This window comes from Cervus elaphus, chromosome X (assembly GCF_910594005.1).
Source record: "Cervus elaphus chromosome X, mCerEla1.1, whole genome shotgun sequence".
Lineage (NCBI taxonomy): Eukaryota > Metazoa > Chordata > Mammalia > Artiodactyla > Cervidae > Cervus > Cervus elaphus.
The window spans coordinates 133,325,740-133,340,325 of NC_057848.1; positions in this window are offsets into that span (position 1 = coordinate 133,325,740).

The window sequence follows — 14,586 nt, forward strand, 5'->3', positions numbered from 1 at the left end:
AATGAATGCCCTAAGGCAAGGAAGGAAGAGGAAGCTCCCGCAGTTGTGGGGCTTGCTGACCTGGAAATTAACTAGGGCTGCCAGGGCTCAGAGATATCAGGTCCCTGAGAGCCCATGGTAACCGTAAAAGTGGGGGACCAAAACATTGACTTCATGGTGGATACAGGAGCAGAACTGTCGGTAGTAACAAAACCTGTGGCACCACTGTCCAAAAAGACTACCGCTGTAACTGGGGTATCGGGAGGAGAGATGATTAAATCGTTTTGCCAGCCCAGAAAATGTCAGATGGGGGGGGGGGGCACCAAGTGATTCATGAATTCCTCTACATTCCTGAGTGCCCAGTACCCCTGTTGGGAAGAGACTTGCTCTCCAAACTAGGAGCACAAGTGACTTTCTCCCCTGAGGAGAGGCCCACCTTCTGGACGGACTCTATGACTTATTTGCCCTCTCTCTCAATACCAACCCAAGATGAGTGGAGGTTGCATGAGCCTCTGAAGGCAGAACCGGGTGGGCCAGAAGAGCATGAGGGAGTTAACTCAATTATTCCCTGAGGTCTGGGTGGAAGACAACACCCCCTCCCCCCAGGCTGGCTGAACATCACGCCCCAGTGATAATGGAACTCAAACCAGGCACCATCCCGGTTAGAGGGCGCCGGTACCCACTATGGATGGAGCCTGAACCGGCATATTGCCCCACATCAATAGATTGAAACAAGCAGGCATTCTAGTAGAGTGCCAGTCGGCTTGGAATACGCCAGTCCTGCCAGTCAAAAGGGAAGGAGGACAGGACTGTAGGCCTGTACAAGATCTCAGGCTAGTCAACCAGGCTACTGTGACTTTACACCCCACTGTTCCAAACCCCTATACCTTGCTTAGCCTCCTCCCACCGAGGACTAAAGTTTACACTTGCCTAGATCTCAAGGATGCCTTCTGCATACGCCTCGCCCCAGCATCACAGCCCATCTTTGCCTTTGAATGGGAAGATCCAGTGGGGAGCACCAAACAACAGCTCATCTGGACTCCCCCACAAGGGTTTAAAAACTTCCCAGCCATCTTTGGGGAAGCCCTGGCTTCTGATCTGGACTCATTCCATCCGGAAGAGTATGGATGTCAGCTCCTACAATAGGGGGATGACCTGCTGCTGGCTGCCTGAGACCAAGGAAAAATGCTGGAAAGGGACAAATGCACTGCTCCAGCTGTTGATGAAAGCAGATTACCGGGTGTCGAAGAAGAAGGCACAGATCTACAAAGAGGAGGTAAGGTATCTGGGGTTTGTTTTAAAGAAGGACTCAAGGTTCCAGACTCTAATTGGGTCCTATATACTGATGGCACTCGTCTGATAAAACAGGGACAACAGCTCTGGGGTATTCCAAAGTGGAAGGGGCCATCAAGACTGAAAAGAGAGGGTGGGAATTGCCAAGTGGCAAATTATTGGTACCGGAGGAGCTGGCACACACTCTGGTAAGCCAGACACACCAAGCGACCCACCTAGGCCATGCTGACTGCTCACAGGTTAATGCTGCCTCTTGGATATTCAGACAAAAACCTCCGGGTATTCAACTGAAAGGCACACTGCCCCTTGAACACCTGGGAGTGGACTTGACTGAAATGAAACCTCACCGACACTACCGTTACCTGCTGGTCATGGTATGTGCATTCTTGAGATGGGTAAAAGCTTTTCCTACCTGGACTGAAAGAGAATCAGAAGTATCCCGGTGCCTGATTAGGGAAATGGTTCCTAGATTTAGATTTCCTACCAGCATTGGATCAGGCAATGGCCCGGCTTTTGTAGCTGATTTAGTATAACAAGTAAGCAAAACTTTAAACTGCACACTGCATATAGGCCCAGAGTTCTGAGATGGTGGAATGAACCAACTGGACACTTAAAGGGACTCTCCAAGTGGATCAGAGAGACTGACTGCTCCTGAGTGGACTTGCTTCCAATGGCTCTGCTCAGACTCAGGATGACCCCACAGTCCCAAGGCTATTCTCCGCACGAAATTGTGTATGGGAGGCCTCCTCCCATAATAAAACAGGTGTCAACAAATTTGCCTCAGTTAAAGTTGCAGGTATTGTCCCTTGATCCATCACACCAGAGCGAAGAAGGCATACCACGCTGACCCGGAAGACGCTGAGTGGACCACCCAGAAGGACCCCACCGACCCACGGGGAACCAAGATCATTCTGAAGAGGAAGAAGAGAAGGAGATCCCGGACGAGCCCTCTACAGGATGGAGCTGGGTAAACGACTCCTGCTGCTCGGCCTCTTCAACGCAATCCTGAACCTGACCAGTGTTCCTGCACAGGACAACGTCTTCATCTCGTGGGCACATTCTTACGCGAACTTTCACAACTCCTCCAACTGTTGGGTATGTGGGGCCATGCCCCTGTCAGTAATGGACGGACTCCCCTTGTGGGTATCGCCACTCCGTTATGGGGACTTTATACCACTGTGTTCCTTCTTAGAGCAACAGAAAGGAACTTTTCTCTCTCTCACCAACCATAACCTTTCTTTGCTCTCCTGGTGTAAGAGGAAGCCATCAATGGGCCAGGGACATAGGGTTACATTTAACATGAACACCAGCCTTATGGAGATAACAAAGGCTTATACCTCATATATGAAAATTAAAGAGGAAAAGGGCTCCCTTAACAAAAGGGGGACAGGCCTCCCGGTACCTTGAGCAATACTACCAGGTCTGGGATGAATATTTCTGGATGACTCCTGAGAAAGGACAGTTGATTACCCCTGCTACTATTTGCTGGGAACAAAAAGAACAGAAACTTGTATTTGGAGACCACCCCCTAGACCCAAAAGAATTAAAATATATGGGTTATTTGCCCCCTGAACAATGTAAACAAATCTTGGAAGTTACCTATCACCCCAATCAGTCTGTTCAGTGGCCCGGTTCCGACTGGAAATATAATCCTGGAATCCGCTGGGTAGCCCCCAATGGGACCCAGTGGCTCTGTGGGCTTAACTTATGGCCATGGTTACCAGTTGGCTGGGTGGGGCGTTGCACATTAGGATTTGCTTTCGCCCATGGCAGTATTAAGCCTAGCCTATACCAGCCTCCAGTAAACCTGCCTTATCTGCATGCAAGATGGACACGATCTGTGTTCCAATGGTATGACTATCTTGCTGCCTTGTTTATACCCTCTGTAGGGACAACGGATATCATGGTTAAGGTAGAGGCCTTAACTAATTTCATTAAACAGGCCCTCTTAGACAGTACTAAAGCCACTCAAGCTTTGAACGAAGAACAGATTCAGATGAGGAAGGCAGTAATTCAAAATAGGATGGCATTAGACATACTCACAGCAGCCCAAGGAGGGACTTTGGCGAATGGTGTGTACATCCCTGACCTGTCTGAAGATGTATCTGCTGCCTTGGAGGATATGCAAAATCAAGTGAAAGCCATGTCTAATGAATTGTTGTTATAGTAATCTTGATCATACTGCTTTGTGGACCCTGCTTCCTACAATGCCTTGTGAATTTTGTAACCCAGAGGTTGATAGCATTCTCTCATGTGGGTGGCAGGAGGGCTAAGGTACAATATATCTCAATAAATGATGCTCGTTATGGAAACTAAGAGCATCAAGAGGGGGGAATGAAGAAGGAATTCATAGGGCCTGGACTCCATCTCAGGCCTGTCTGTGCTGATCGTGCGCGGCCACCTCTCCAGTGGACTCTGAACTCTGTGCTTAGCGCCTGTGGGAATGACAATGGAAGGATAAGACCCCCCTCTGGACAGGGGAATCTTGAAGAACAGACACTAATCACCCCTGCCTCCGGACACTATCTATCAGAATGTAAGCACAGGCTTATCAGTTATTAACTATTTGGAATGTAACTGCGGGCTTATTGATTATTGACTGTTTGAACACATAACACGTGAATGATGGGGTTATTGTAGTTGTATTTACCCTTCCTTTGTTTATGTAAGTCTCAAGGGAATTGGGGTAGTGGGTTTGGACACATGGGGTATAAAAGATTTTCACAAATGCTGGTCGGGGCCCTTGGCTAAGAGGAGACTCTGCCTTGGGCCCGCCGGTGTAATAAACTGCACTCCACTAAAAAAAAAAAAAAAAAAAAATTTCCATTATTCTAGGAGATGAAGCCAAAAAAATCTTGCTTTGATTTATGTCAAAGAGTGTTCTGCCTATGTTTTCCTCTAGAAGTTTTATAGTATCTGGTCTTATCTTCAGGTCTTTAATCCATTTTGAGTTTATTTTTGTGTGTTTGGTATTAAAGAATGCTCTAATTTCATTATTTTACATGTAACTGTCCAGTTTTCCCAGCACCACTTACTGAAGAGACTCTTTCCTCCATTGTATATTCTTGCTCCTTTTGTCATAGGTTAGGTGATCAAGGTATGTGGGTTTATCCCTGGGTTTTCTATCCTGTTTCATTGATCTGTATGTCTCTTTTTGTGACAGCACCATACTTATTTTAATCATTATGGCTTTGTAGTATAGTTTGAAATCAGGGACCCTGATTCCTCCAGCTCCATTTTTCTTTCTCAAGATTACTTTGGATGTTTTGGGTCTTCTGTGCTTCCATACAAATTTTTTAAATGTTTGATCTAGTTCTGTGAGAAATGCCATTGATAATTTGATAGTGACTGCATTTAATCTTCAGATTGCCTTGGATAGTATAGCAAGTTTGACAATATTTTTTCTTCAAATCCAAAAACACAGTACATCTTTCCATCAGTTTGTGTCATTGTCAATCTCCTTATCAGTGCTGTATAGTTTTCAGAGTACATGCCTTTTGCCTCTTTAGGTAGGCTTATTCCTAGGTATTTTATTCTTTTTGATGTGATGGTAAATGCACTTGTTTCCTTAATTTCTCTTTCGATCTTTCATTGTTAGTGTCTAGACTGTGAATTGGTACAGCCACTATGGAGAACAGTATGGAGGTTCCTTAAAAAAATAGAAATAGAGCTGCCATATGATCCTGCAATACCACTACCAGGCATATATTCAGAGAAAACCATAATTAGAAAAGATACACCACCCCAGTGTTCATTGCATCACTATTTACAATAGTCAAGAAATGGAGGCAACTGAAATGTCCATCTACAGAGAAATGAATAAAGAATACATACATATGTATTTATGTATGCGTATATACATATGATGGAATATGTGTTGTTGCTTAGCTGCTGTGTCCAACTCTTTTGGGACTCCGTGGACTGTAGCCCACCAAGCTTCACTGTCCATAGGATTTCCCAGGAAAAAATAATGGTGTGGGTTGCCATTTCCTTCTCCAGAGGATCTTCCCAACCCAGGGGTCAAACCGACATCTCCTGCACTGGTAAGCATGTTCTTTACCACTGAACCACCAGGGAAGCCCCAACAGAATATTCAGTTCAGTTCAGTTAAGTCGCTCAGTCGTGTCTGACTCTTTGCAACCCCATGAACCGCAGCACGCCAGGCCTCCCTGTCCATCACCAACTCCCGGAGTTTACCCAGACTCATGTCCATTGAGTCGGTGATGCCATCCAATCATCTTATCCTCTGTCATCCCCTTCTCCTCCTGCCCTCAATCTTTCCCAGCATCAGGGTCTTTTCAAGTGAGTCAGCTCTTTGCATCAGGTGGCCAAAGTATTGGGGTTTCAGCTTCAGCATCAGTCCTTCCAATGAACACCCAGGACTGATCTCCTTTAGGATGGACTGGTTGGATCTCCTTGCAGTCCAAGGGACTCTTAAGAGTCTTCTCCAACACCACAGTTCAAAAGCATCCATTCTTCAGTGCTCAGCTTTCTTTATAGTCCAACTCTCACATCCATACATGACTACTGGAGAAACCATAGCCTTGACTAGACAGACCCTTGTTGACAAAGTAATGTCTCTGCTTTTTAACCAGCCATAAAAAAGAACAAAATAATGTCATTTGCAGCAAAATGGATATCATATATCACTTATATTTGGAATATATAAAATGATACAAATGAACTTACAGACAAAACATAAATAGACTCATAGACAGAGAAAACAAACTCATGATTACCAATGGGGAAAGGTAGGGGAAGGGATAAATTAGGAGGTTGAGATGATATATACACACTACTAAATATAAAATAGATAAGCAATAAAAACTTACAGTATAGCACAGGGAACTCTACTCAATATTCTGTAATACACACACATACACACACACACACACACACATATATACTCTGAAAAAGAACACCGTGTGTGTGTGTGTGTGTGTGTGTGTGTGTTCGTGTGCTGTTGTTGTTGTTTAGTCACTAAGTTGTGTCCAACTGTTTTGTGATCCCATGGACTGTAGCCTGCCAGACTCCTCTGTCCATGGGATTTCCCAGGCAAGAATACTGGAGTGAGTTGCCATTTCCTTCTCCAGGAGATCTTCCCAGCCCAGGATTCGAAACCATGTCTTCTGCATTGGCAGGCGGATTGTTTACTACTAAGCCACCAGGGAAGCCCCATATATATGTGTGTATATATACATATGTATATATACACACACACACACATATATATATATTATATAAATATATATATATTATATATATATATAACTAAATTACTTTACTGTACACCTGAAACTAATACAACATTGTAAATCAACTATACATGCATGTTCAGTCATGTCCAACTCTGGAACCCATGAACTATAGCCCGCCAGGCTCATCTGTCCAAGGGATTCTCCAGGCAAGAATACTGGAATGGGTTGCCATTTCCTTCTCCAGGGGATCTTCCTGACTTGGGGATCGAATCCACATCTCCTGTATTTCCTGCATTGGCAGGTGGATTCTTTACCACTGAGCCACCTGGGAAGCCCCTTTATAAATCAACTATTTTCCAATGTAAAATATTTTTTTTAAAGGGAAAGTACAAATGGGTGTTTTTCAAAAGTTAACTGATTTGGCAAACAAATCTTGTGCAAAATATTTACCATATAAAACTTACACGAAAACCATTTTTCAAAAGGAAAAGAAAATCATGCATTCTGTGAATTTCCATTAATGTAGAACCTCATTGTCATGTAAACTATCATAGTAATACTTTAATTTGTATAATTAAAGCAGTTGTAAATAAAAATCATAGATTGAACTTTTCATGCAAAAAGAATTTTAAAAAATTTTAGAACAAGATGGAGGAGGAGTAGATGGACGTGGAGTATATCTCTCTTCATGAATACATCAGGAATACACCTCCAGACACAGAAGTGCATGCAGAACACCACCTGATAGTGGACAGAAGGACCTGACCAGTGGAAAAGAATATATAGAACCACGCAAATCTCTGTAGGATGAAGGAATTAGGGGAAAAAACAGAAGTATTAGTAGGACTGAACCTACCCTCAGCAGGTGGGGGAACTGAAGCAGGGGTCCAATCCCCACAGGGGGGCAATTGTCTGAGTCAGAGGAGAAACATTTAAGGCTGAGAGTGAAACAGCTGATCTGTGGCAGCCTAAATGGAATGAAAATCAGACAGTCCTTGCCGCAGCCATACATATGCCCAGCAGGAATGCGGGTCTCCTGGAAAGGGCAGCGGCTGGGAGCTGGAGTTTAGGGACTGTGGAGCAATCCCAGTGCAAGGGTTGCTTTTGACTGCAGAGAGACAGATCAAGGAGGTGGAAGAGAGGAGATTGTGGTGGGAAGTGCCTGTGGAGGAAAGCCAGGCAGGCATGGAAGCAAGGTGATACTGCTGAGTCATGCATAGGAGGTGGAGTCATCACCATAGCCTCTCTCTCTCCACAAGACAGCATTGGCAGCTGAACAATAGAGAGGCTGGCCCATCAAACTCCTGTCACACTGCACTACAGAGTAGGACCCCACCCAGGGAGCTCCTTTAAATGACTGATGCACCGATCTGTGGAGTAGGACCCCAGTCAGGGGGGCCTCTCTATATGCCTGACACGCCGACCAATAGAGAAGAATCCCAGGCAAAGGATCCCTCTAAGTGCCTGAACGGGCAGAGCTATGGAGAAAGACTGGCCAAAGAGGCCTTCTGATTGCCAGCTACAAGAGGCTGAAAAAAAGACTCTGATTAGGGCCATAACTCCTGCTGTGGAGGCAGTTTGTGTTCCTGAACACTTGGCGCCGCCGCCAGGGTCTCTGCCAGCTCAACTCTCACTGGAGCAGAGCTGCCACAAGCAAAAAAAAAAAAAAAAAGTCTTGTGCTTATGTGCGCAGGGTCACTTTGGTCCTGTCTGACTCTTTGTGACCCTGTAGACTGTGGCCTGCCAGGCTTCTCTGTCAGAGAAGGAGTTCTCCAGGCAAGAATACTGGACTGTATTGGCCAATACTGGTTGCTATACCCTTCGAGAGCACTGTATTTCCTGCGGCCCTACCCACCAACCCCCCCTGAGTACCTGGTGCTGCCAGAACCCCTGCGACCCAAGCAGCTGCACAAATTCCACACCTGGCCCTCATGAGGGCAAACACAAGCCCTCCAGGGCAGTCTTAAGAGCAAACCCCAATGGATGACCCACATGTAGAGGTAGAAATAAAATCACAGTTGAAACCCAGGGGCAGTGTGGCTAAGGAAGAAGACCCAAAACCTTCCCACCAGCTGTACAAGCTGCAGATTAAATCCACAGGTTCAACTAAACAGACTCTGTATCTATGGAATATGTAAAAGGTCATTGAGAGCTCCCACAAAAGAAAACTCACTAGCTCTGATAGCTGTGGACATTGGAGACAAGAAAACACAGGAGTAGGACCAGATTAGAATCTGAGCAGCCCCCACAGCTGGTCCAGAGATCAGTACAGCGTTGGAGGACATCCTAGGGAAGTAAGGTGGACTGTGATTCCCAGTGTGGGAAAGGACTTTGACAGCAGAGACTCAAGAAAAACATTTATTCTCATTTTTTGACTTGTTCTGTAGATTCTTTTGGATTTTTTCTTTTGCTTTTGCTTCCCCCCCCCCCTGTTGTAGTTGTCAATTTTATTGTCACTAAAAAATTCAATTAAGCTTTTGAGTTTTTTTCTTTTTCCTCAGTCACATTTTTTATTGTTGTCATATACCTATGCCTTTACGTTGGGCTTTTGCAGTTCTGTGAAGTTTTCCTCTTTTTTTTTCTTTTTTATATTTTTTAATTTTAATTTTTAAAACCCTATTTTTTCTACATTTTTTCCTTTGTCTGCTTTTCCTACTGTTCTTTTCCCCTTGCAGTTAATCTTTAACATATATAAATCTTCTTTATCTACCTCTATTTAACTTTGCATATCTATTCTTCCTTTCTTTTCTTTCTCTCCTATCCTCTGAACATATATGTTTGTTTTATTTCCATTGCTTTATTCCCAATTGGCATCTTGCTTTAATTATGTTTTCCAGTTTGTGCTTTAATTAGTTTTGTTCTGGCAGATATAATTTTTGGTTTTGCTTTATTCGCCAGGTCAATCTAATCTTAATTTTTGTTGGATTGTTTTGATTTTGCTCATGGGTGTATATGTATATGTGTATATTCACTCACACTTTCTATTGTTGTTATAAACCTCTGCCTGTACATTGGGCTTTTGCAGTTCTGTGGAGTTTTCCTTCTTTTTCCCTTTTTTCTTTCTTCTTCCTTTTTTTTCTATTTTCTTTTTTTATAATTTTAATTTTTAATTTTTGTAAACCTATTATATGTTTTCTACATTTATTCCTTCATTTGCCTTCCCTACTGTTCTTTTCCCCTTGCAGTTAATCTTTAATGTATATAAATCTTTTTCACCTACCTCTAACTTTGCATATCTATTCTTCCTTTCTTTTCTTTCTTTCCTTTCCTCACAACATATTTATTAGTTTTGTTTTCATTGCTTTATTCCCTACTTGGCACCTTGCTTCAGTTTTGTTTTCCAGTTTGTGCTTAAGCTACTTTTTTTCTTAACTGGTAAATATAATTTTTGACTTCCTTTGTTCACCAGATCAAGCTAATGTACTTCATTTTTGTTGAGCTGTTTTCACTTTTCTCATGGGTGTATATGTGTATATTCCATTATTTTAATTAATGTTTGCCTTATTTTGTAACCACCATTTCTCTGGATTGCATCTTTGGTTTCTCATTTTTGGATATTTGTTTTACTCTCCCTTAATGCCATAAGAAACCACTTGTGGAATCTCCGTTCCTGACCAGACATCAAACCCTAAGCCTTTAAATGGGAGTGGGAACACTGACTCCAAGACACTAGACTACCAGAGAACTAACCCTAGGGAGTATCAAATAGTGAGAACTCACACAAACAAAACCACTTGAATATAAGACTCGGTATCACCCAACCACCAGTAGCACCCTGTGCAGAACACCTCATTGAAACAACAAACAAAACAAAAACACAAACCCAATAGTCTGGAGACAGGAGTACCACCTCACTCAGCCTTGCCCATCAGAGGAAAAACAAACAAACAAAAACTCAGCACAAACCTCACCCTATACGAAGCTCACACAAACCACTGGACCAAACTTAGGAGGGCAGAAACCAAAAGGAAGAAAGAATTCAACCTTCTTCAAGGAAAGAATTCAACTTTCCTTGAAGCCTGGGAAAAGGAGACCTCAAACACAATAACTTTAAAAAAAAATTAAAAGGTAGAGAAATACTGCACAAATGAAGGGACAAACTAGAAACACAGAAGTCCAAATAAATGAAGAGGAAATAGGAAAATTACTTGGAAAAGAATTCAGAATAATGATAGTAAAGATGACCAAAAACCTTTGAAACAAAATGGAGAAAATGCAAGAATCAATTAACAAAGACCTAGAAAAATTAAAGAATAAACATACAGAAACAAACAATACAATTACTGAAATTACTCTAGAAAGATACAATAGCAGAATATTTGAAGCAGAAGAACAAATCAGTGAGCTGGAAGATAAAATGGTGGAAATAACTTCTGAAGAGCAGACTAAAGTAAAAAGAATGCAAAGAGCTGAGGACTGTCTCAGAGACCTCCGGGACCATATCGAGCACACCAGCATTCGAATAATACGGGTCCCAGAAGAAAAAGAAAAAAATAAAGGGTATGAGAAAATTTTTGAAGAGATTATAGTTGAAATTTCCCCCAAATGGAAAAGAAAATAGTCAATCACATCCAAGAGGTGCAAAGAATCCCATACAGGATGAATCCAAGGAGAAACACGCCAAGACACATACTAACCAAACTAACAAAGACTAAACACAAAGAAAGAACATTAAAAGCAGCAAGGGAGAAGCAACAAGTAACATGCAAGGGAAACCCCATATGCTTAACAGCTGATCTTTCAGCAGAAACTCTGCAGGCCAGAAGGGAATGGCAGAATATATTTAAAGTACTGAAAGGGGAAAATCTACAACCAAGATTACTGTATGCAGCAAGGAACTCATTCAAAATTGATGGAGAAATAATATTCTTTTCAGACAAGCAAAAGTTAAGAGAATTCAGTGCCACCAAACCAGCCTTACTACAGATGTTAAGCTGACTTATATAGTCAAGAAATACAAGAGAAGAATAAAGATCTACAAAATCAACCCCAAACAATTAGAAAATGGCAAGAGGAACATATATATCAATAATTACTTTAAATGTGAATGGATTAAATGTTCCAACCAAAAGACACAGACTGGCTAAATGGATTAAAAAAAAAAAAAAAACAAGACCCATACATATGCTGTAGACTGAAAGTAAGAGGATGGAAAAATATATTCCATTCAAGTGGCAAGCAAAAGAAAGCTGGAGTAGCAATCCTCATATCAGACAAAATAGACCTTAAAATAAAGAAGACTACAAGAGATAAGGAAGGACACTACATAATGATCAAGGGATCAATCCAAGAGGAAGACATAATAATTGTAAATATCTATGCACCCAACATAGGAGCACCTCAATACATAAGAAAAACACTAACAGACGTAAAAGGAGCAATTGACAGTAACACAATAATAGTAGGAGACTTTAACATCCCATTCACACCAATGGACAAATCATCAAAACAGAAATTTAATAAGGAAACATAAGTCTTAAATGATACATTAGAGGAGTTGGATCTCATTGATATTTTCAGGATATTCCATCTAAATGCAGAAGAATACACCTTCTTCTCAAGTGCACGTGGAACATTCTCCAGGATAGACCACATCTTGGGTAACAAATCAAACCTCAGTAAATTTAGGAAAATTGAAACTGTATCAAACATCTTCTCCGACCACAATGTCATGGGACTAGATATCAATAACAAGAAAAAAAAAAACTTTAAGAAACACAAACACATGGAAATTAAACAACAGATTTCTAAATAACCAACAGGTTACTGAAGAAATCAAAGGGGAAATAAAAAATTTTCTAGAAACAAATAACAATGAAAACACGACAACTCAAAACCTATGGGATGCAGCAAAAGCAATTCTAAGAGGAAAGTTTATAGCAATACAATCCTACCTAAAGAAACAAGAAAAACATTGAATAGACAACCTAACTTTACACATAAGCAACTGGAGAAACAGAAGAAAAAAACCTGAAAATTAGTAGAAGGAAAGAAATCATAAAGATCTGAGCAGAAATAAATGAAAAAGAAATGAAAGAAACAATAGTAAAGATTAATAAAACTAAAAGCTGGTTCTTTGAGAAGATAAACAAAATTGACAAACCCTTAGCCAGACTCATCAAGAAAAAAAGAGAGATGAATCAAATCAACAAATTAGAAATGAAAAAGGAGAGGTTAAACAGACAATGCAGAAATACAAAAGATTATAACAGGCTATTATGACCAACTATATGGCAATAAAATAGATAACCTGGAAGAGATGGACAGATTCTTAGAAAAGTTCAATCTTCCAAGACTAAATCAGGAAAAAATAGAAATTATGAACAACCCAATTATAAGCACTGAAATTGAACTTGTGATCAAAAAATCCCCCACCCAAAAAAAGCCCATGAACAGATGCCTTCACAGGAGAATTCTATCAAATAAATGCCTATCCTTCTAAGACTCTTTCAAAAAATTGCAGAGGAAGGAACATTTCCAAACTCATTCTACGAGGACACCATCACCCTGATACCAAACACAGACAAAGACAACACAAAAAAAGAAAACTATAGTCCAATATAACTGATTAACATAGATGCAAAAATCCTCAACAAAATTTTAGCAAACAGAATTCAGCAACATATCAAAAAGCTCATAAACCATGATCAAGTTGGGTTTACTCCAGGGATGCAAGGATTCTGCAATATCCAGAAAGCAAACAATGTGATACACAATATTAACAAATTGAAAGATAAAAAACCATATGATGACCTCAATCAGTTCAGTTCAGTCTCTCAGTCGTGTCTGACTCTTTGCAACCCCATGAATCACAGCACGCCTGGCCTCCCTGTCCATCACCAACTCCCGGAGTTTACACAAACTCATGTCCATAGGGTCGGTGATGCCATCCAGCCATCTCATCCTCTGTCGTCCCCTTTTTCTCCTACCCCCAATCCCTCCTAGCATCAGGGTCTTTTCCAATGAGTCAACTCTTCGCATAAGGTGGCCAAAGTACTGGAGTTTAAGCTTCAGCATCAGTCCTTCCAATGAACTCCCAGGACTGATCTCCTTCAGGATGGACTGGTTGGATCTCCTTGCAGTCCAAGGGACTCTCAAGAGTCTTCTCCAACACCACAGTTCAAAAGCATCAATTTTTCAGCACTCAGCTTTCTTCACAGTCCAACTCTCACATCCATACATGACTACTGGAGAAACCATAGCCTTGACCAGACGGACCTTTGTTGGCAAAGTAATGTCTCTGCTCTTTAATGTGCTATCTAGTTTGGTCATAACTTTCCTTCCAAGGAGTAAGCATCTTTTAATTTCATGACTGCTGTCACCATCTGCAGTGATTTTGGAGCCCAAAAAAATAAAGTCTGACACTGTTTCCACTGTCTCCCCATCTATTTCCCATGAGGTGATGGGACCAAATGCCATGATCTTAGTTTACTGAATGTCAAGCTTTAAGCCAACTTTTTCAGTCTCCTTTTTCACTTTCATCAAGAGGCTTTTTAGTTCCTCTTCACTCTCTGCCATAAGGGTGATGGCATCTGCATATCTGAGGTTACTGATATTTCTCCTGGCAATCTTGATTCCAGCTTGTGCTTCCTCCAGCCCAGTATTTCTCATGATGTACTCTGCATATAAGTTAAATAAGCAGAGTGACAATATACAGCCTTGACATACTCCTTTTCCTATTTGGAACCAATCTGTTGTTCCATGTCCAGTTCTAACTGTTGCTTCCTCACCTGCATACAGACTTCTCAGGAGGTAGGTCAGGTGGTCTGGTATTCCCATCTCCTTCAGAATTTTCCACAGTTTATTGTGATCCACACAGTCAAAGACTTTGACATAGTCAATAAAGCAGAAATAGATGTTTTTCTGGAGCTCTCTTGCTTTTCTGATGATCCAGTGGATATTGGCAATTTGATCTCTGATTCCTCTGCCTTTTCTAAAACCAGCTTGAACATCTGGAAGTTCTCGGTTCATGTATTGCTGAAGTCTGGCTTGGAGAATTTTGAGCATTACTTTACTAGTTGTGAGATGAGTGCATTTGTGAGGTAGTTTGAGCATTCTTTGGGATTGCCTTTCTTAAGGATTGGAATGAAAACTGACCTTTTCCAGTCCTGTGGCC